The sequence below is a fragment of the Sminthopsis crassicaudata genome, chromosome 2 (genome assembly GCF_048593235.1).
Source record: "Sminthopsis crassicaudata isolate SCR6 chromosome 2, ASM4859323v1, whole genome shotgun sequence".
Taxonomy (NCBI): domain Eukaryota; kingdom Metazoa; phylum Chordata; class Mammalia; order Dasyuromorphia; family Dasyuridae; genus Sminthopsis; species Sminthopsis crassicaudata.
The window spans coordinates 107,761,646-107,783,495 of record NC_133618.1 but is presented as its reverse complement, the minus strand read 5'-3'; the positions used below and the strand labels follow the sequence as shown (position 1 = coordinate 107,783,495).

At 32.6% G+C, this 21,850-nt stretch overlaps 1 long non-coding RNA gene across 6 annotated transcripts in view; it reads right to left on the bottom strand.

The window, feature by feature from the left end:
* LOC141554735 (uncharacterized) overlaps positions 1 to 21,850 on the bottom strand; it is a 983,981-nt gene that overhangs the window by 645,914 nt on the left and 316,217 nt on the right. For all 6 annotated transcript variants that reach the window (XR_012485934.1, XR_012485933.1, XR_012485929.1 and 3 more), the window contains exon 2: positions 13,882 to 13,944. This is a non-coding gene — a long non-coding RNA (uncharacterized LOC141554735). The remainder of the gene's footprint in view (positions 1 to 13,881; positions 13,945 to 21,850) is intronic.

The following is a 21,850-nucleotide window of genomic DNA, read 5'->3' as shown; positions in this document are numbered from 1 at the left end:
GTTACTATGTAGCTACTAAGAAAGGTTCTATAGGGAAAACACGTATCTAATGGGAATTTTAAAGTCACACCTTTTTTAAAAGACTGTCATTAAAACTACTTTTATAAAAGTATTCTAAGAAACTTTACAATGGCTTCACCAGTCATATTAGTACATTAGCCAATCATGGTCTCTGAGTCACAGAGACTTCATTGTAAGTTATCACTTAAATACTTTGAAGGAAATGGAAAAATAGATACAAGGCTATATCAAGGGAATAATAATAATAATAAAATTCCCTTTCTATTTTAAAAAGCATAATGAAAATAATTTTGCATATATCTGGGCAAAAATAAACATTAAAATGTAGATTGAATTCTTATAGAAAGAACCTAAATAATTCAGACTTTATTGAAATTTAGAAATGGGAAGGACCAAAGTTTACCTCTGTTCAGTACAGCCAAAGAATTTGATAGGCAAACATATAAATAAAATAAGGCAGAAGATAGAATATTTATCCTATTTATTAAAATTAGCATTTCTGTATAAACAATGTGTTTTATTAATATTTTTATTTATATTGCACTTAATATATGTTAGGCACTATACTAAACACTTTACAATTATTATCTCATTCGATATTAAACTCTAGGAAGTAGGTATTATTACTATTCCCATTTTATAGAGTTAAAAATTGAGGTAAATAGAAGTTAAATAACTTGTCCAGAGTTCTACAGTTAGTAAGAATCTGAGTTCGGGTTTGAACTTAGGTTTTCCTAACATCTGGTCTAGCATACTCTTAGCTGCCTCCCTTGGTTAATTATAAAGTATCATAATATTATCTTTAAAGCCTGTTTTTCAGAAGTGCATAGTTTCATTTACTTTCATTGTTTCTATTCTTTGTATATATAGCTAGTATTCTCTGAAATCAATATCTCAGAGCCAAGTTGCTGCATATGGCCTTTGGATTCTACAAGAACCCCGAGAGGTTTTTCTTCTTTACTGTAATAATTTTGAGCTCCCTGGCAATGTCTACCCAGGCATTGCTCTCTTGCCCCAATTAGTCATCAAGGAATCACTAACAACTTAATTCTATTTAATATCAGTTAGCTTTTCCAAAGAATTATTTACTTTGAAGACATGACAAGTACAAAAGGGCTGACATTTCCTTCAATACCACACACTTCCATTCTCTCCTATCTCATTTTAATCTATTGGGAAAATGTACTTACTCTTAGCCCTGCTTCTACTTAACATTGGCCCCATCAAGGTCATGTCCAGATGTGTCCATGTCCATAGATGAGACCTTATCTTGCTTACTATTGTGCTGGGTCTCAAAGGTCACTTCTTGCTCGTCAAGGTATCAATGCTAACCTAGCTATTAAAGGATTGAGGAAGTCCAGGAACTCATTCCTGGAGAACTCATGTTGAATTCAACAGAGAATTAAACAATAAGAACCCAATAATATTGTTTCACCACAATCTGTCAACAAAAGAGAAAAATCAAGAGAGGTTGCTGCTAAAGATAGTGAAGAAGCTGAGTCTCCGTTTCCAGAACTTTTTGAATGCCTCCATAAACAATCAAGGAGTCTCACATTTACCACATGCTCAGCTGATCAGAACTAGTCCTAGAATGTCCAAAGTCTATCATATACATTGCTCTTACACAATATCATGATGCTCCAATCAGTTCCTTCAGTCCTCTATTACATGGAGAAATGCTATACAAGTACTCTGCAAATGAATTCAAATCATGAAGACTAATTTGAGATAGAAGCCTAAATTACAAAACTACTTAAAAAGACATGCTATTTTATTATTACTATATAAGTATACTCATATGAGGTAGCATATTACTATGCAGACCTTGAAACTAGGAAGATCTGAATTCAAAGTCTTTTGACATATACTCATCCTGGACAACTCACTTCACCCTCTCAATAATTCAATTAATTCTATATGTAAATTTTAGAAAATGCAGAGAATGTGAATTGATAGAAAGTGTTTTCATCAAGGAAATCCCATATATCAATGAAATCAAAGAGAAAGGTTCTATTCAACATCTCTAAAAGTCTTTATGAGGTGAGCCTTCAGGACAAGAAGGATTGCCAATGAAGATGCTCTGTGTCAGGAGTTGGAATATGTTTTATAAATAACAATAAAGAAGTTTGTGTCACTGAAAGTAAAATGTAAAGTCAAGTAATGTGTAAATAAAATATAAGACAAAAGAAAAGAGGATGTTTCCAAAAAAAATTTGGAAATACTTATATGAACTGATGTAAAGTAAAATGAGCAGAATCAGGAGAATATTGTACACAGAAACATCAATATTGAATTATGATCTCTTGTGAATAACTTAGCTATACTCAACCATAGAATTGTCCAAGACAATTGTAAAGGACTTATGAAGAAAGGTGTTGACTATCTCTAGAGGAAAAACTGGTAGAGCCTGAATGCAGATCAAAGATACTTTTTCTTTACTTTATTTTTCTTGGGGTTTTTTGTCTGTATTTTCTTTTACAGCATGACTTACATGGAAATAGGTTTTGCATGATTACACATATATAACCTATATAAATTTCTCACCTTCTCAAGAAGGGAGTTGGGAATAGAAGGGAAGAATTCAGAATTCGGAAATTGACAAAAGAATGTTAAAATTGTTTTTTTGTTTGTTTTTTTAATTTGTAATTGAGAAAAAATAAATTTTTTTTTTTTTAAAAAGAGGATTTTTTATTTGATCCTGGATATAACAGGGAATACTGGGAGAGATAAGGTAGTAACATGGTCATACATCTACTGTAGGAAGATTACTTTAGTAAAGAAATAGAGAAAGTTATGACTGGGAAGTAGAAACAAAGACTTGAAACACTCCAAGCATTAGGTGTTGGTGGTGAACACCATGGTAACAGAAGAGAAAAAGGGACACTTACTAGAGTTGTTGGATAGAGCCTTTCTTTTTGATTTCATTGATATATGGAATTTCCTTGGTGAAAAAAAAATGCATATCCTCTGCATTTTCTGAAATTTATATATAGAATTAATTGAACCTTTGACAGGGTGAAGTGAGTTGCCTATGTCAAAAGACCTTGAACTCAGATCTTCCTAGCTCCAAGGTCTGTACAGTAACATGGTACCTCATGTGAGTATACTTATACAGAAATAATAAATAGCATGCCTTTTTAAATGTTTTTGTAACTAAGGCTTCTAACTCAAAAAGCCTTCATGACTTTTAAAATTTTAAAATTAATGCATTTTAAAATTAATGTTTCATTATATATATAGATATTTCAAATACTTATATAAAAGTACATCACAGTTAATGTACAAGTTATAAATTATATTTGCAAATACCAAGTGACAAGTCCCTTTTTCAATTAGATTTTGGCTCCACAAAATATTTGGTAAGTCGAAAGGCAGCTTGATATTGTTGATAGAAAGTTGAGTCAGGAGGCAGAGTCCTACCTCTAAGACAAAGTGGCTGTGTGACCTTAGTCAAGTCACTCTTCACTCTTTGCAATTTTCAAAGAAAATAATTTGCAAAGGAGTTGCTGATCTGACAAGGGGAATTGTTCATCTGGGAGTTCCTTTATTAACTTCTACCATGAAGAAAGTATCAAGTTGCCCTTATTCATATCCTGTTTAAGTAAAATCTTATGCACTGACAAAAGATGATGACATTTCAAGTGGTTAGCTAATGTTGCTATCCTGCTTTGATATCAAATTTTATGAAATGTAAAAATAGATGTGAAATCCAAACACAATTTCATGTGTTAATGGTTGTTGATAACGTAGGAATCAATTCTTAGCTAAACAAACAATTAATTTTCAAAGTTGAAGGGTAAGTAGAAGAATAATTCCTAAATTTGCAGGCTGTTCTTGCCTGCTGTGAATAGTAGCTATTCTTGTGCTACATCCTCACATAATGTAACTTAGATTAATTCCAGCTTCCAGCCCTAAAGCAAAGGTCTATTATCCAGAGAATCCAAGCAGTGGTATTAGCTAGTTCCAATTCCTCTGGCCGGAAACTGTCTATATAGATATACAAAAGTATTTATTTCTTTTTATGTATTTCCAGAAAGCTTTTGTGAAAGATACATTTTAAATCTGAAATCAGAGGAAAAAATAATGGCAGAAGAAGAAAGATGTTCAGTTTACTACTAGAATGTTTGGGCTGAGTAGTCTAAATTGCTTGAATTCACTGATTAACTTTGCTAGCCATTGCATTCCTTTAGCTCTGTAAACAAAAACTAACCCAATCCACCTATAATGCCCACCGAAATCTTAGGCAACTCCCATTGGATTAAAAGAAATGAAAGAAGGAAACCAACATTTTTATAAAAACATATCTCAATTTGAGCAGTTTAAAGTGATGAACTGAACAGAAGTAGCATAATCTAATAAATTTAATTCAATCCTAAACTAAGTTACTTCACTATTTTTCATCAATATCCTTCTCTATAGAAGATGAATTAAAAATCTCTTTAATCCACTTCACAGGATATCTTTTGAATTAAGAAGAGCTGGATAAATTTTCTCAGAATATATTAAAGATATTGATAAATGTTAATTGTCAATTTTAAGCCAGAAATTTTCTGCAGACTAGTAGGAGAAAAATCATGTTATGCATTCTTTAAGGTTATTTATGCTTTGACATTGAATAACATGAAATGTTATTACTAACTTGGAATCCCACAAAGTTAGGGAAATTGACATAGTTTCATTTTATTATAGAATAAAATATATGTAAAAAGGATTATATCTGTCTCGGTATGCCAAAATAAGGATTGTGGAATTAGAATCTTCCAAAACTCTAGTCCAAAATCCAAATAATCTTCCCAAGCTATACTATTTGCTATGAGATATTTATAATAATAGACATCCTGAATATGTAAAACATAAGGAATATGCATAGAGAAGAGGTGAAAATATGTCCATGTATCAGCTCTTACTTCCAGATGACTAAACTTAGCAACAGTACAGTGTCCTATTTTATATAATCAATGTGTTCCTGCAAAATTATATGTAAATCAATTTTTTTCTAAAGTTAATCACTTTAAAGACACAAGAAGAGCTTCCTAGTCAAAAGGAATTCTAAGTTGCTTTCTTTTGAAAAGTGAAAAATCTCCTTCTTAATGATCATTTTTTAAAATAAATTTAAGATCATTGATTAATGCCTACTATATTCAGAGAAGTATGGCATAATATGTAGAAAATGGTCCTAAAATTAGAAAGACTAGTTCAAGTCCTTCTTTTAATCACAATGGACAGAATCATCACTGACAAATTATTTAAACTTGCAAAATCATAGATTATGCTTTAATACTAAAAATTAAATGGTTGATCTGCATTAGTCAAAAGTACTTTCCACTCAATCAAATCCCTAAGTGAATGAAATGACAGACTGAGGTCAATTTTTAAAATCAAAGTATGATGCTGGGATTATAAGGAAAAGACAAAAATAGTCTCTATTCTCAATGGGCTTATGTTCTACTAAGGAGATACAACATGTAAATAAAAAAAGCACTTATATGATAATTTGAGGAATACAAAGTAGACTCTTCCTCTATCTACAATCCAAAGTTATTCTTCACAGGTGCTGAAAAATATTTGTTGCCAGATTCAGAATAAACCATTCTGACCATACTCTTCTATATTATAATTTTTAAATGACAATAATCAAATGATATAGTATTTGTAAAGAACTTGATACAGTGTCTGACACATAGTATATACTTAATAAATGTTTATTAAAAAGAAAAGTATAAGAATTGATATTGATAATACCAAAAAGAATGAAACCTCTGTAACAATATTGTTTAAAACATATTGCTATTAATAATAATGCTGTATTCTAATAATAACTAGCATTTATATGTTAAGGATTGCAAAGCACTTTCATGTCTCATTTAATTCTCACAATAACTCTGTGATTTAGCTCAGTTAGTAAGTTTCCTGAGTTTACCAATGAGAATATTTTATCTTGAAATAGTTTGTACACAATTTGAAGAAAGGAACCAATGAAAACTTAACTGATGCAAATTATACAAAGAAAGAAGAAATAAGTAAGAAGCTATATGACAGAGTCAAGATCCAAAAAGATCTTGACAGTCTAAAAGGTTGAGCTAAATCTAAGAAGATGAAACTTAATGGTGATAAATGGAAAGTCTTCTACTTAGGTTCACAAAAATCTACTTCATAAGTAAAAAAAGGAGAGTAGGAAGTGACTAGACAGATCCTATTGTCTAGTAGGGTGTCTAAAGATATCAGGAGAATATATGTGAACAACATGATATGGAAGTCAAGAAGGCTAAGAATGCCTTAAGAAAGACAAAGCATCCAAGAATGGGGATATGATAGACATATTATCTGCTCTAAGCAGATTTCTTCTAGAGTGTTATGTTTTATACTGGGCACCACATTTCAGGAAAGATGTTGATAAGCTGGAGAGTATTCAGAGAAAGACAGCCGGGACATTGAAGGGCCTTGACATCATAGCAGAGAATAATTGGAAGGAACTGGAGATATTTAGCCTAGGGGAGAGAAAACTTAAGGGTGGGGCTTGAAAGCTGTCTTCAACTATTTAAAGGGCTGTCATGAGTAAGAAGTAATGAATGTCTTCCACTTAGCTCCATATGGTAGAGCTTAGAGCAAAAGGTAGAAGCTACAAAGAGGTAAATTTAGGCTTGACAATAAGGAGAATACTTCCTCATAAATAAAGTGATCTCAAAGCAAAATGGGCTGCTGGGGCAGTCATTTTCTCCACAATGGAGGTCTTCAAACAGTCTGCATGACCATGTATCAAGTATGTTACAGAGGAAATTCTTATACAGGGATAAATTGAAATAGATGGTCTATCTCTCATCTTTTCTGAGGAAGTGAAGCTAAAGTTCATTATTTGAGATAGAAAGAATAGTTTAATTTGTTTTATTTTGCCTACCTTGTATTTTCTCATAAAAAAAAATAAAGTGAACTAAATATCATCAGTGATAAGGCAGACTTTGGAAACAAAAGCAGATGGGCTTATTGATGCAAGTTATGTTGTTGCCACTTATTTCATGCACTTAAACAGTATTAATGGCAACCTAATGACTTTAGAACTCCAATTATGATCTTTCAAAAGTTACAAATATTCATGGTACTATAGACCACTACAAAACCTTATATTAGTTCAAACTGATTAAATGCTACCATGTATCAATTGAAATAAGATCCTAAGAATAAAAACACATAATTCTACTTTGGCATCATTTCTTACAACCCCTCATAAGAACTGCCTTATTCCCTCTCAAAAGTGTGTCACCACACCATTTGAACTAATTTAATACCAGTTTGTTTTATACAGACTTGCCACATGATTTGCTAATGTAACCCCAATATATTTTAATATTGATTATTCAGGAATGTAACTTAAAAGCTTTAGTCTTTTTCTTGAATTAGATAATCAGAACTACTAAATGGTATTTTAAAATGCTTTTCATAATCCTAGGACCATTAATGCCACCTTCCAATCACGGTGGAAATTTGCAGCAAATTTTTTTTTCTCCTTTTTTTTTTTTTTAACTATTCATGGGGATACAATGAGTCATTGGCACATTTCCAGTGCAAGATGCATTTGAATAATACATGACATGCCCTTTAGCTAGCATCATGATGCCAGATTTAAAACAAGGTAAGAAGTTTCCTCCATGTACACTTCCAGTGTTCAGCTGTTCATAATCTATAGCGTTAACAATTTATCATCAAACCCAGAGACTTGCTGCCAACTTATCAAAGTGGCCACTGGATGCATATGATCAAGTCTGAGCATCTGGCTCTTCACTGTTCCTGACATTAGCACAGACAACAGAATCAGTGGACTATTGAATGCAATTACAGTAAGCGAGACAGACAATAAAGATTGATAGCGCCTTCTCTTTTTATCACACACAAAACTAGTGGGGGTTAAAGCTTTGCCTTGAGCTGCCTTCATTTAACAATGATTGAAAATATGCAATTGTGTTGGTAAAACACTGTAGCCTGTACCACTTCATTTACTGGACACATTATCAAATTAAATGAAAAGTGAACTGCCAAAAGCAACAGTTATTATATATTAATGATGAATATTTACTTAGCATTGTTCACAAATCATACAGAGAACAGAATCCTTCTTGTTATCTTCTTTGCAGGTTACAGTTGAGTAGATTTAACATTTCTATGTTTACGTTAAGTCTTCTGTCTACAAATCTCTAAATACAGCCTTGCACGATTGGTTTTGTGACTATCCATGTGATTACAATGTGTAATTAATAAAATACTCTGGTTGTAGATGAATCCTAATTACCGGAGAGCTTTTTTTTTTTTTCTCTCCCATATACCAGTTCTCATTCTTGTAGATACTTCTGTAACAAGAGGCACTTAACATGTGCCACATGGTATAACCAACAGGTTTTATTGTTCAGTCATTTTTTTCAGTCATGTCCAAATCTTCATGACATCATTTGGGGTTTTCTTGACAAAGATATCAGAGAGGTTTGTCATTTCTTTCTCCAGCTTATTTGATAGATGAGGAAACTGAGGCAAACAGAGTAAAATGACTTGTTTAGAATCACACAACTACTAAGAGTTAGAGGCCAGATTGAACTGAGGAAGAGGAGTTTTCCTAACTCCAGGCCTGACACTCTACCCACTGTACTAAATAGTTGTCTCAACCAAAGGTTTAAGATTCCACAATATGGGAAGGAAACAGAAGCCATAGCAATACAAAGGTATAGGTCAGTTACAAATTCTTTTACAATATAGAAAATTAGTTTTAGTTTAGTTTAGTTTTAAAAACTAATTCCACTGATGGGATAAAAATGATCCAGCCATACTTTGGGGTCTACAAAGGCTGGCAGCATGGGGAAGCTGAATCTAAGGCCAGAACAGACCAAACATGGAACTGAAGGAGCTGATGGGGAAAATTTTTTATGTAAGTAGCATCTGCATTCCATATGTATATTTGCATAAAACAATATGAAAAAAATCTTATCAGCTAGAAGATATTATACTCCTCAATTTTAAATGGACTGAAATTTTTTTATTTTACTGATGACAAAACATAATTTTACAGTTATAGCAATCTATTTAGTATACTTTTTACAAGTTGTTATAAAAATTAAGATGATGGTACCATTATCAGCGGGTCAGGAAAAACAATCTTGCCAATACTTCTACTGAAGACAACAACCTTTCCTCTCAAACTCAGTTTAGGCTATATAGAAAAGTGGGGAAAGCACATTATCTAGGGCTACTAATATTCTATTCTATCATTATTATAGTACTTGAATTTTTTGTTTTGAAAATGGAAGGTCAAAAAAGCCAAGGGAACTCTTTTTGTATGGAAGCACTATAGCTTTTGCAGAGGTTAGTGAGAAGAATACTCTGGCTACACATGCCCTTTCACAGACACTGTAATCTCTAAAAGCAAGTCACTTTATGCACTGGGCTGTGCCACAAAATTAAAATATTAAGTATGAAACATACCAAAAGGCAGGCCATGATGCCTACATTATTGACACCATTTTCTGAGATCTTCACTACTTTCCTCAAGTTTTCCTGTGGCAAAGAACATAAGACCCTGACCAAAATCCACATGCCATCCAGGGATGAGAAAGGCAAATGGGACTCACATATGAAACTTATTCAGAAAATAAATTTTATTCCAAGTTATCAGTCTACTGGCAAGTTTTCATCAGATTGTTTTGGGAATACAAAGAGAATTGGAGCAAGTAAATGGTAAAAGGAAGAAAATAGCATTGCTCTCCTCTTGAAAGTGGACTTGGAAATGGATAGATTGATTGATATGATATAAAACCAAAATAAGTTAATTATTTTAACTTACTCTCAGGTGAAATCCACATGCAATCAGTTATACAGAATGTAATATCCCCTAAATTCTATAAACCTTTATAGACTATACTACTCGGTAATTTTCCTAAGTAACTACATATTCAGTATGTATGTGCTTGTGTATGTGTATAAAGATAGAGACAGACAGAGATAGATATAGATATGTACTTGTGTGTATGTGTTTAGTCTCTCTAATTACAAGCTCACCTAGCAGAAGGATGTATTTAATATTTCTTCAAAGGCTAAGTGCTTAACAAACAGTAGGTCTTCACTGACCATTTATTGATTACAAACAAAAGTGCGATGCTGGTAATGTCAACACCTACCTAGATTGTTGACAGCCCATTTAATGCATACTAGGTAAGACTTTCCTCTAAATAAGCAAGTTTCCCCTTAAAATAATAATAATTAAAATTATAGTTTGGTGTTCAATAAAGAGGTATAAAAGATATTAGAAGCCCAGAATACATATCTCTAGGCTAGTGCAAGGGTGAAAAATATTTTTGCCAGCCCCAGTGTTTTTTACCCACAAAACAATTAGTTCAACTAAACAGTATTTCTTAAAATTGTCTATTAAGTTATGTGAAACTACTAGGCCAGCTTTATCTCACAAACAGACTCTGATAGAATTGCCCTTTACAGTTTTTCTTTGCCATTCCATTATTAAGCACACAATCAACTTTTTGTCATAAGGGATAAAAGGGTCTCAGGAGAGAGAAAAAAAATCTACTCTTTTAGAAAGTATAAAAGACTAGTACAGTTTCTCATTCTTCTGAATATCAATCTATAAATGTCTAAATTTTATTAACTTAATGAATATTATTATGTTCTATGAAAATTTGAATGCAATGGATTCAGATGAACTTGGGAGTACTTATGAATTGATATAGGAGGAAATGAACGGAACTTAAAAATAACTTATACAATTGCCACAAAAATATCAGGAAAATAAGCGATGAAAGACTCTAGAACTCAGATCAACTCAGTGAAACATCATTATTTCACAAGATTAATGACAAAGCAAGCTTCCCACATTTTTGCAAAAAAGTGATAAAATATAGACACAGACCTATATTCAGACATGATAGTGTTCATTTGTCTTGCTTAATTATGTTTTGCATAAAGGAGAGTTTTAGGATGGGTCTAGGCAAAAAGAAAAAGAGATACCATATATATATATATATATATATATATATATATATATATATATATATATATATATATATATATATATATATATATATATATATTATAAATATACATTGTATGCATACACACAAAAGGAAAAAGAAAGTACTATGAATACAAATTTTAAAATATAATTCAGAACACTAAAAAAGCCCTAAACAAATATAGAAAAAATTAATACCATGTTAAATTTAATATAATTTATAAAAACTACGTATGATAGAAGTTTACAGTTTTATATTCAACTCTCCCATTTGTTCTTTTTATATGGCAATATTTTCATATTTGGTGATTTTTTTGTTAAATTTATAATACTTAAAATAAATTATATTAAAATAAAATAACAAACTACATGAAAAAAAGATTGATTCTCATCCCCAAATTGATATTCCAGATCTTTGCTTTTTTATGCTTTGAATTTTTTATGGATGTTGACAGGAGCACTGATTCTGCTAAAGCATTAAATACAGATTCATCATGAAACAGTTATTAAGCACCTATTATGTACAAAACACTGTTGGACACTAAGGATTCAAACAGGAAGAATGAGACAATGAGGAATTTAACAGGTATGAATTAGAAGACCCTCTAAAAATGTCCCAATTTGTTATTGTACCAGCAGAATTTTTCTGAAGAACAAAAAGATCAATAACTTTTCATGACTAACTTCATGGAACAATGTGGATTCTCTTATTCTTGCAACTTCATCAAAGCTACAATTCTTCTGTCTTTCAGTGGATAATTAGAAAACATCAAATAACACCCATAGCTTCAAATTCTTTCTTTTCACACCCATCCTTTTACATTGGAGCTATGAAATAAACTGGCTCTATGTCAGAAAGAAGTAGCCTATTTTATTTTTCTTTACTCATAGCTATTTCATCTGGGTCTTATTGACCTCATGCCATTACAAAAGCGATTTTAAAAAATTTTGGCCTCTATATAGACACAGAATGGGAAATAACCATACCCACAAAAATAAATACAATCTAGATGCAATAAAAATCTATCTACCAGGGTGTGTGTCTCATTGGCGTGCACCAGATTGCACTAAATGGCAGGCATTTCCCAAGGGAGGATAACCCCCAGATACTGCTACAAAAGCTTTATTCCCCACGCTCTGCAAATTATTTAATTTAAACACAACTTGATATGACTCTCTAAGGAGAAGGGTGTTTTCCCAGATCCATTTTTAATTTGTTGGGGTGTGTATGTGTGTAACACTTTACTTCACAAAAGCATTTGCTTCTACATACAATACAGAAAAGTCTTCTGATCACTAAACTGAGGGCTGCAAATTGTCAATTAATAATCAGAAGAAACTGTGAAATGAACATGCAATTTCTTTGTGCATGCAAGAAAAAATATAGTGAAGTACAATTAGTGAAATCCTTTTATATTTTCAGTTGGTAAGGAACAGAAAAATCCAAAAATTTTCCACAAGGTGTTATTATAGTACATGATAATTTTTCTACTATAAAAAAAAATCAAGCGTTTGACATATTTTGCTTATCAAACAGAGATAATGCTAAAAAATCAAAGCATTGGCTTTTATCTGAATTGGTAGTGTTTTATCACGTCTCAAGGAAGTAATTTATAGAATTCTTTTAATCCTTTTTGCTCCTTTCACTTAGTTAGCCTCTGCTATATTCTCACAGATACTGAATCAAATTTGTAATACATTGAACCTATTCATTTACATCAGGAATATCCAGGGAAACAAAAATATAAGTATTCTTCTTACATATTTTCTTAATCTTTCTCCTGAGATATTTCTGTTTGATTGAATTTACAGAAATATATCGGCATTTTAGGAGACAGAATCAGTGCCAGGAAGACCTGGATTCCAAACCTACTTCTGACTGTATATGTGGTCCTAAGCAAATTATTCATTTCCTTGGTATCCCATACAACTATCTCTAAGAGTCAAAATTACAGAAACCTTTGCTGAACTCCATTGAGTGGGAGCTGCCTAATAGGAATTACCTACATTAATGGTTTGGCACATTAAAAAAAAACACAACAACCTAAAGGGTTCAATCATGTGCCCTCCACAGACAAAATTCATTACGCCCCCTTCTTTATGGGAGTATCCTATTCTTTCAGAGTATCCAAATTCCTTTATGGGAAATTCTATAGAGAGGCAGACTATACAACTAATGGGAACTACTACTCATATGGACTCACACTGAAGTTTTATCTCACTGAAATTAATTTAAATTCAAATAGGCATTAGACCGAGCTTCAGTATTAATTTAGTTTTTCCTGTGCTTTAAAACAAGTTAAAAATTGATTCCTTTCATTCATTTTACTCTTCTTACTCTATCGGCCATCACTGGCATATGAGGTGTCTTTCATTCATGTGGTGAGGTTAAGATAGGGACCTTACACCTCACTGCCACCCCACGCTACCATGGGAATCATTTATTGACATAAATCTGGGGCATAATTGGCTTAGAGCCTAATTCAAAATCTTGATGATGTGTCCTATACTTGTGCCTCATCACCTATATCCTGAATACAAAATCTAAAATGTAACTGCCTACTAAAGTTGAAACATAACAGTGCTAATAATAATTCATTTCTTCAGTGCTTGAAGGCTTTCAAAGTGGCTTTCCTACAGCAACCCTTTGAGAAAAGTAAAGGAAGTATTGCATAAGTAAAATGCACATAGGGAATATAAAAGAGAATTTTAAAACCAGTTTCCTCCTGGACCATCCTTCCCCTTTTCCCAAATATAGTGGTTGGTAAGTGCAGAGATAAGAGTAACATAGCTGAAGGTTTATGCCATCAGATACACTGGGAATTGTTAGTATGAATCAAAATGGGAATTATTATTATTACCTTAAGATGTCGTATTTTAGTCTGGCAGTTGAATATTTTCTTCAAGACAGTAGTTTCAAATGTCTGAAAGTAAAAAGAGAGATTCTTAGAAAATTTTTTTTTTCTCAGAAAAGGGCTATCTCAGAGGAATAACTAAAGTTTGGACACAGATGAAAAAGGGGAAAAAAAAGGAAAGGAGAAGCTGAATTGAAGAGTAATAAAGAAAGAAAAAAGGAGAGAAAACAGGGGTGTGAGGGAGAAAGGAAAAGAATATAACTGATGGAAGAGAGGAACAGGGGACGTACAAGAGTTATTCTACTGAGTCAAATAACTAGTCAACTTGGAAAAAAAGTCAACTGGATGTGTTTTATTATAATTATTATTAGTCATATCATCATCATTAGTATTCACCTCTACGGAATTAAGCAGTTTATTAGATTTAATTAGTAAAAGTTAACTTGTTTGTGCTATTTGAAATAGGGATAAAGATGTCAGCAAACACACTCTACAAACTCAGAAATTTAGGAAACCTCCATTCCAAATAATGTTTCATCTCTGAATGAAGCAAACTACTGGTTTATCCTGTCATTACCATAAATTTGTGATGGTTGTTAAGTGTTGCCTTATCCAAAGATACAGTACCATTTCTTTTTTTTTTTTTTAAATAAGTTTCTATTTCCAACTTTTAGAAATATAAAATATATATTCCCTCCCTTTTATGGTCCTAAAGACAATCTTCTTTAGGGAAAATAATATAAGCATTCACAGACCAAAGGCATTGCATAAATGCCAGGTTTTTCAGTACTTATCCTCACCATTTTTAGTAGTAAGCTTCACTTGAGACTAATGCATTTTTTTTTTTTTTTTGGAATGACATGATTTTCTTGGTCACAGGGACTATTTGGAGATAATTTACAAAATATTGAACTACAGTCATTGCTTATTAAGTGCATTTTGAGTCAAGCAATATATAATGCATTCCTTTTTTAATAAATGTAAAGAAATGAATTATTAAAAAATTAAAGGCATTTAGAATAATGATCTTCCATACACAATGTATTTATTTCAACTTTCATCATCTGTAGTTTATTGCATTGATTTTTTCATCAGTTTACTTAGTATTAGGCTTCCACTGAACTCATCAATAAGAAATGAATTTTGGTAACTTTCAAATCCACTGTATTATTTCCTCTTTTATTTGTAGTGAATTTTTCTTCTCTCAGTGGTATTACTGCAATAAGTCAGTCATTATTTCTTTATGTTTTCCCTTCTTTCCTTAGTATTTCATTTCCCTTTACAGCACATCTCGTGATCACAAAGAAAACAGAGACACTTATTTCTTTTAACAGTTGAAATTGCTGCAAGTGATTTAACTGTCATTTAATTTGATTCCTCTCTTCTGTCTGTGGAGAAATATGTTTAATGTACTGGAAATTATGTTAATAAGAAAAAGCATTATCTCATTTAATGAAATAAATATACAAATATTTCAAAATAAAATAAAGAGGCAATCTTCGCTGAGAAAAATGTCTCTTATGGTTTGCATAAAATAAACAAATGAGAAAAATTCATGAATACATTGAAACACACTGACAAAAATTATGCCTAAACTCAAAGGCAAAAAAAAAAAAAAAAAAAAAAAAAGCGTGATGACTGAATTATATATCACCTAATCAAATATTTTTTGAGTAAATATGGAAAACACACTTTCCTATCACGAATCAAATGATTAAATTTATATTTCAGATTACCTCAAGCTAATGTATTTTATTTTTCCTGGAAGAGGCACTAAATTCCTTTATAAAAGTTTTATTTCTATATTTTCCCACTCCTAATATGTGAACATATCATCTTAATGACTGCTACTGCCCTGACCAACTGTTATCTGAAAAGTTGTTTAAAATAAGACCCAAATCCATATAACTATGAAAGAGTTGGGATTCTTTTGATTTATCTAATCATAACAGAGTCAATGACCTTCTTCCAAAGTATCCATACATTAAAATTTAGTTAATGTACACATACTGTTGAAGGATCAAGAAAACCTTGAGCAATTATGTAATAAAAGCATGACCACAGCAACAGAAACATATAATTAGCAATTTAATTACTGGCACTAAGATAATCGGGAGATATCAATAAAAAAATCTTCTCTGACAAGCCATTTTTATTCTATTCAGCCTAGATCTAAATTTGTCACCTGAAGAGCAAAAAGTATTTTCTTTATAAAAAATTCTCCTACCTCCAGAAAGCAAAATAGTCTTTTCCTTTAAAAAAGCCTTATTTGATATCATCATGTAGGGATTATGTTTTCACCATTTAAGTTAACACTTTGTAATTTCTGAAGCACACAATATTTCTAGTTAGCAAGTTAAAAACAATATGATTTACAAATAACTAAGAGTAGAAGTTGTTCATCATTTCATATTCATTTTCCCTAATTTCAGGAGCCTATTTGATAGAAGTATTTCCCTATATGTGATAGCTCAAACATCCTGTACTCCTCTAGAACTTTCAGTTAAAATCAAGTGAAATATGAATTTTAAACATACACATACACACACACATACAGAGAAAGAAAGAGAGAAAGAGGGAGAGAGAGAAAGAGAAAGAGAAAGAGATACTGATTATGAAACAAAGGACTCCTATAAAAAGTCCCTCCCTCCATCTTCCTTTGTTTCCTCCTTTGCATTGCTATATCTTTTGGGCACTATGAAGAGATAGAGAAGAGAAATGAGGCACTTGGGTTAATGTGAAATAGTCCACTTGCATCGTTTTTATCACAATTTCAAGCTTCAGATTTTAAAGGGTCTTGGGCTACATACTGTTCTTCTCTTTAAAGCATTCAATGTATCCTCACCACCTGAAACATCACTGGTATTTAACCAGTAGGAGAAAACAGACACATCAAGATATAACAGTATTGAAAAAAGTCTTCCATCTTGTGATAAAAACTGATTCATCTTGGCTGGAGCTCAACAACCACTCATACCAGTAAAGTATAAGCCAATGAAATCATAAACGACACACTGGCTAAGAAATGTGGACCTCAGTCACCTCTGGAAGAATCCAGTTAAGTAATCCACTTAAAAAAATAAACTTAGAACTACCAAAAATTACAATAAATGATATTTCCTAATCACATTGACCTTTTGTGAACATACTTTGTATTTTTCATTCCCTATGTATTATTCTTTAAAGTTAGTGCTATTTGGTTTTTAGAAACTGCATAAATCAAATACTCTGATTATTCCAGGCTTTGGATAAAAGTGTTTCCAATACAATCTCAAAGTAACCAAGGTGGAAAAAGAAAGCAATTGGAGGAATACTTTAAAAGATGGGTGACATTTGGATAGATAGTGAAAACAGTGATAAGAATATAGGCAAAGGCAAGAATGCATAACACATATTTGGAGACTTTAAATAGATTAGACTAATTAGAGTTAGGGAGTATCCAGATATAAAATTAGAAAAGAACACTAGGGTCAAACTGTTGAACCATAAATTAATAAATTTGGAACTTGTTATATAGACAATAGGGGCTTGAATAAAAGAATAAAAAGATGGAATAAATCATTAATTAAGACTTATCTAGTGCCATTATGAATAATGGATTAGAAAGATTCTGTCAATTAATTGATGTTTGAGTCCTACTATGTGCCAGATACTGTGCTAAGCATTTGGGATATACAGAAAGATAAAAAATAAAAACAAAATGAAACAAAAAAGACAGAAACTAGTCCTTGCTCTCAAAAATCTCAGTCTAATTGGAGAGGCAACATGCAAACAACTATGCACAAATTACATACACATACACACACACACGAATATGAGATAATCTTAGAAGGCAAGCATTAAAATTGAGGACTGGGAAAGGTTTCTTAAAGAAGGTGGAACTGGAGAAAAGACTAGAGATAGGGAGACTAGTTGTCCAATTAGCTCTTTCAGAATCTTTTCACAGATAATGTGGCAAGTGAACCATATATTATTAAAACAGCATGAGAATGTATTGATGACAACTGGAAATTCACCAAAACCTCTTTGAAAACAATTGCAAGCCCACGAGGTCCTTGATTTAAGCAGTTTTGAAGGAATTCAAGTTGGCTTTGCCCTTTTGAGTTCTTTAAATTTGAATTTTGCAAAGGATGAAATCTATGTGCTTCAGCTAAGGGAGGAATTATAAATTCAACTTCACTCTTCTCAATAGGAGGCAGAATAAAAGCTCTAAGTTCATTCCTCTAAGGAAGAAAATTGTCCTGCTAAAGGTAACTCACCAGAAATGTTATACTTCTGAAATCCAAATCTCATTTGAGCAACTGAGCACAACAAATCATTAGTCTTATATCTCTTAAACAACTGGAAGCATACTGCTTTGAAAAAATTACCCTGCTTACAAATTAATTTAATGTGAATTGTGGATGAAAAAAAATGACAACAAAAAACCACAAGTATATTTTAAAAGTTAAAGAGGAAAAATCCTAGTCAACTTAAAACCAAAACAAAGCAAAGCCTACACCATAGTTTTAAGATGTAATATGTGTTCTTATGATAAATTTTACAATGAACACTAAATGGAGTCAGAAGACTTGAAAGTTGACACTTATCTAATATGTTAAAGAACAGTTGTCAAACATTTTGTTATTAGAATGCTTTTACACTTTAAAAAATAACTGATGATACCTCTCAAAGAAATTTAACAAATAAGGAAACTGAGGCAAAAGGGTTAAGTGACTTGACCAGGGTCACACAGGGTCTCACAAGTGTCTGAGGCTAAACTTAAGCTTAGGTCTTCTTGACCCAGTGTTGTATCCACTGCACCACCTAGCTGTCCTAATTTCATTATAGCAATCAATAGTTACCCTAATGGAAATTGAAATGGTTTAGTATTATTATGAAAATAGTTTTAATCTTGTGAATTCTCTAAAAGCTCTTTGAGAACTGCTGCATTAGACATAGCAAATCACTTGGTATACAATATCTCCTTTGAGATAGTGAGGTAGGTACTATTATCCACATTAAAAATTTCTTTTTAGTCCTCATTTTACAAATAGGAAAACATAGGCTCTTAAAGGTTAGGTGACTTAACTAAGATCACACAGCTAATAAAGCTCAGAAGTGATTTTGAATTCAGGTCCTCTTGACCTGGTTCAGCACTCTCCACCATGGCACATGGCCTCTCAGGGGGTTTGAGTCCTTGGTTTGTAATTGCTAACTGTTTGATATTGGGGAATTCCTTTAATTTTTCTGGATTTCAGTTTCTTTATTTGTAAAATGTAGGATGTAGGTAATAATTGTTGTACTCCTTCCCTTAGGATGCTGGTAGAAAGAGGCATTGTGAACTCTAAGGCAATATGGAAATTGTCTTTTTTAGGATATCACCAGCTATGTGGGGCAATGGATAGAGTCCTGTGCCTAGAATCTAGAATCTGAAATACCTTAATTCAAATTAGCCTCAGACTGTGTGATCTTGGGCAACTCTTTAACTTAGTTTCTTCACATGTAAAATGGGAATTATAATCACACCCACTTCTCAAAGTTGTTAGGAAGATAAAATAAGATAATATTTGTAAAGTGTTTAGCATGGTACCTAGCACATAGAAGGTTCTTAATAAATGTTTTTTTAGATTTTCTGAAGTTCTTGATCTTTCTTGTTCATCTACACAATCCCATCATACACCTATATTACACTTATTTCTAAATGTTATTTCTCTCGTGTCTCTCTCTTTGTCTTTATGTCTCTCTGTCTGTCTCCCTGTTTCTGTCTATTTCTCTCTGTTTCTGTTTCTCTATCTCTGTCTTTCTCTCTGTCATCTTTCTGTGTATGTAGCTTTCTCTGAATGTGTCTCTTGCTCTGTGTGTGTGTCTTTTTCTCTCTTTGTGTGTCTATCTCTTGCTGTCACTGTCTCTCTGTATATATCTGTCTCTCTCTTGTTCTCCCTGTGTATCTATCTCTCTGTGTGTATCTGTCTCTGTGTTTTTATCTCTGTCTGAGTCTGTGTCTGTCTCTATCTTTGTCTGTCTCTGTCTCTTTAGCTCTGTCTGTTGCTCTTTCTCTGTCTCTATCTATCTCTGTCTTTCTTTTTCTGTCTCTATCAGTGTCTCTGTCTCTCTCTCTATCTCTGTCTCTGTATCTCTGTGTATATCTCTGTCTTTTTGTGTCTTTGACCCTCTGTGTATCTCTGTCTCTGTCTCTCTGTCTCTCTCTTTGTCTCTATCTGTCTGTCTCTCTTTCTGTTTCCTTTACTCTCTCTGCATGTCTGTATCTCTGTGTGTATCTCTATCTCTCTCTTTTTATGTCTTTTACTCTCTCTGTTTCTGTCTCTATCTCTCTATTTCTGTGTACCTCTGTCTCTCCCTCCCTCTCTCCCTCTCCTCCTCTCTCTTGTGTCCACCCTTTCTTTCCTCCCCATTAAACATCATTATCTTTAAGGACAGGACTTGGACTATTGTTTCCCATCTTTTCACCTCAGCACTCTATTTTACAAATAGTAAGGCTTTATTAAATGTTTGGTAAATTGTTGAATGAGTGAACTATAAATCATAAACAGAAGGTGTCAATCTTTTATCCACAATCATAAATAAATACTTCAATGAATATTTTATTTCATTGGGCATTCCATATCACCTACCCCTTCCACACCTTCTGATCAATAAACTTCCACATTCCCTATGACCTCTGGGATCAAATCTAAAACATTCTATTTGGCATTCAAAGTCCTTCATAACTTCTCCTGCACCTCACCCCTTCCAGTTTTATTCCTTACAATTCTCATGTACTTTACAATCCAGAGCTGTTCCTTGCCCAAGACATTCCATTTCCCAACATTGAGAAATTTTTCTGACTCTCTCCAGGGCCCAGAAGGTTTCTCTTTTCTCCACCTTCTGTATTCCCTGATTTCCCTCAACTCAATTCCAATATCTACAAGCATTCTTTCTTGATCTCTCTTAATTCTAGTTCTTCCCTTTGTTAACTATGTTCAATTTAGTTCACATATATCTTGTTTGCATTTACTTGCTCAAGTGTGGTTTCCCCATAGAACATGAATTCCTTAAGAAAAAAAAAATCTTTTATTTTCTGTGCATACCAAGGTTCAGTTTAGTGTACAACAGACAGTAGGAGCTTAATAAATATTTACTAACTGGTTGGCTGACAATGCGAATCATGACCTTAAACCTTCAGTAAACCTAAAATTCACAAAGTCCTCTCCAACTCAACATATCCAAGAAACTAAAATTCTCCCTTCTTCTGAACTTATCACTATCAAAGTCACCAGGGTTCACAATCTCAGCATCATCCTTGCATACTATCTCACCTTCGCTACATATATCAGATCTGTTATCAAATACTTCTACCTTCACAAGATAACAAGATATGTTATCTTGTTTATGTACCTCTTGTTTTCCACACACAATCGCCATGCTCATTCAAGTTCCCACCACTTCATTCCTGGACTATCACAATAGATCATTGATGAGTCTCCCTGCCCTAAATCTCTCTTCATTTTTGCCTAAACTCTAGTCATCTATCAAATAGCTTCCTAAAGTATAAATAGGTCTGACCAAGTCTGTCTCTTTATTTGCTTCTCTGTTTCTGTTTCCCATTAGACCCATTGAGAGCAAAAGCTATTTTTTTTCTTTCTGTTCCCAGAACTTACCACAGGACTGGCATGTAGTTGGTGCTTAATGTTTTAACTAATTGTTTCTGTGGTCATAGCATCCACAATGTGGTTGCTAATTTTTGGTAAAAATGAATTTCTTCACTTAGCTATGTTAGCTATAAGATAGTAAACTGTCATAACTCCAAATTAGAAACCTTCATAGATTACTAAGATATACTAGAGTCACTTTGATACCACCTTAAGATATCAGAGTTACCTTGATGACAAGGTCTGGTCTCTATCCATTATGTTAGGATATATGACGTAATGGATAGAATGTTGTTGGGATGGGAGTTTCACTTTTTACACTGACACATATTGGTTGTTTGATC